We start from the raw sequence: 2,686 nt of genomic DNA, 5'->3' as shown, positions 1-2,686 counted from the left end.
TTTTTGAAAAATATCCAGAAGTGGGAATCCTGGATCATATAACATTTCTAATTCTTCTAAGGAACTTCCATACCGCTTTTCAAAACAGCTGCACCATTTTACACCCCTAGTAACAGTACACAAGGGTTCCAATTTCTCCACATCCTCACCAACATTTTTTTCAAATGGCCATTCTAAGTTTTGATATGTTACCTTGTTACAGTTTTGCATTTCTCTATTAGTGATGTTGAGCATCCCTTCACGTACCTGTTGGTCATTTGTGTGTCTTCTTTGGAGAAATATCTATTAAAGTCCTTGGCCCATTATTTAATCAGTCTTTATACGGATTTTTTCCTTGCTATTAAGTTGTAGGAGCTCCTTTTGTATTTTGATTAACCTCTTAGCAAATATGTGGTTTGAAAATAACTCCTCCCATTTTATAGGCTGCCTTTTGATTCTATCAACTCTCCTTAGCTGTGCAGAAACTTTTAAAGTTGATGCAGTCCCACTTGTCTATATTTGCTTTTGTTGCTTGTGTTTTTGGTGTTATCTCCAAGGCAGTCAACAATGTTATGAAGCTTTTCCCCCTATGTTTTCTTTTAGGAGTGTTATACTGTCAGATCTTATGTGTTGTTAATATTTTGTCCATCTGAAATAATTTAGTTTCTCACTATACACTATTACAGAAACAAAAGTTTCCAAAAATGTACAAAACATTGAAGTTCATAAAAATAAAGCTACATTGGAGTTTATGAAAATAAACTCCAAATGATTCAAGAGCATAATATTTAAAAAAAACAAAAATATCAAAGTTTTTTGGAAAAATGAAGGAAAATACATAATCTTGATTTAGGAAAGACCTTTCTAAACAAGGTAATAAAACCCAGAAGTAATAATAAAAAGTATTAAATTTCAAGGTAGTTTAATTCTTCCATACAACGTAATGATTGGGCAACATCTCCCATCCTATATACTTTTCCTGAAAAGTGACTCTGACACTCTTCCCATAAAATGGAGTTATGTTCTCTCCCACTGACTCTGGGTAAGCTTGTGACTACAGTAGGTTTGTGACTTCTGAAGCTAGGTGATAAAAGGTGATATAATTTCTCTCTGGTTGTCTTGGGCCACTGTCTTCTAGAACCCTGACACCACGCTGTAAGGAGGCCCAGTTATATGGAGAGGTCCATGTAGGTGTTCTGGAAAATAGTCCAAGCTGAGCTCCCAGCTGACAGCCAGCATCAACCATCAGGAATGTGAGTAAACGAGGCTTCTGTGGATTGCAGTTGCCAGCCATAGAATCTTCCAAGATCTTTCAGTCTTCCAGCTAAGACCTCAGACACCATGGAAGACAGAAAAGCTGCTGTGCCCGTTCTGAATGCCTGACCCACAGAAACTGTGACCATAAAAAAATGGTTGGTTGTTTTATGTCACTAAGTTTGGGATTGTTATACAGCAAAAGTAACTGGAACAATCACCATAAACAAAAACAAGTGACTGGGCTAAATTTTAGAAATGTATTAAATAGATTAAAAAATAATACCCAGGAAATACATTAATAAAAAGTTACTAACATTCGACAAGGAAAGGTAATCTAGTCAAAAACCATAAACAAGGAATACACAAGAGAAAAAATTGGATGTTCACTTCTATTACTTTGCTACAAATTTTAAAGATTAATAGTATTCGTGTGAGAATGTGTGTAAAGAATTTTGGAAGACATTTTGGTACTTCTTAACAAAATTAAAAATATGTACATCCTCCGACTTGTCAATTTGACTTCTAGACTTTACCTATAGAAATACTAGCAAATGGGCACAAAGATTTCTGCACAAGACTGTCCTCCATAGCACTGCTACTAATAGAAAAAAAAATCTTTATGATGTCCACCATAGAGGGATGGTTAAATAATAGTTTATTGATATGAACTGTAAAGAAAAGAAGAGGTTGGGCACGGTGGCTCATGCCTATCATCAAGCACTTTGTGAGGCCAAGGTGGGCATATTGCTTGAGCTCAGGAGTTGCAGACCAGCCTGAGCAACAAGGCAAAATCCCGACTCTACAAAAAATATAAAAATTAGCTGGGTGTGGGAGGATGGCTTGAGCCAGGAGGTGGAAGCTGCAGTGAGCTGAGATTGTGCCACTGCACTCCAGCCTGGGTGACAGAGGCAGACCCTGTCTCAAAAAAAAAGTTACTATATGTTAATAGGGATAACCATATATCATTATATGATAGGAATATCATATAACGCGTATGATCATGTGAAGAAAGGGGAGTGGAATGATGCACACCCAATTATGGCCAGTAGCTACTTTTGGGGAGGAGGGTGGGAGTGGAGATTTTGGTAACAGGAATTTTTTTCCATTTTGTTCTAGATGGTGATAAGTGCTATGGAGGGGGCGGGGGGAAAAGTAGGGACAAGAGATCAGGGCTGTTGTGGGAGGGTTATGTAAATTTTAAAAACTGATCAAACTACTTTTCATGTTTACATAAAGTATGAAAACATGTATCAGAATGCTACATACCATGTTTATTTTTTTTTATTTTTTTTTTTTTTGAGACGGAGTCTCGCTCTGCCGCCCAGGCTGGAGTGCAGTGGCCGGATCTCAGCTCACTGCAAGCTCCGACTCCCGGGTTCATGCCATTCTCCTGCCTCAGCCTCCTGAGTAGCTGGGACTACAGGCGCCCGCCACCGCACCCGGCTAGTTT

The sequence above is a fragment of the Macaca thibetana genome, chromosome 15 (assembly GCF_024542745.1).
Source record: "Macaca thibetana thibetana isolate TM-01 chromosome 15, ASM2454274v1, whole genome shotgun sequence".
Taxonomy (NCBI): Eukaryota; Metazoa; Chordata; class Mammalia; order Primates; family Cercopithecidae; genus Macaca; species Macaca thibetana.
The sequence above is the reverse complement of the archived record's forward strand: the minus strand, read 5'-3'. Positions refer to the sequence as shown.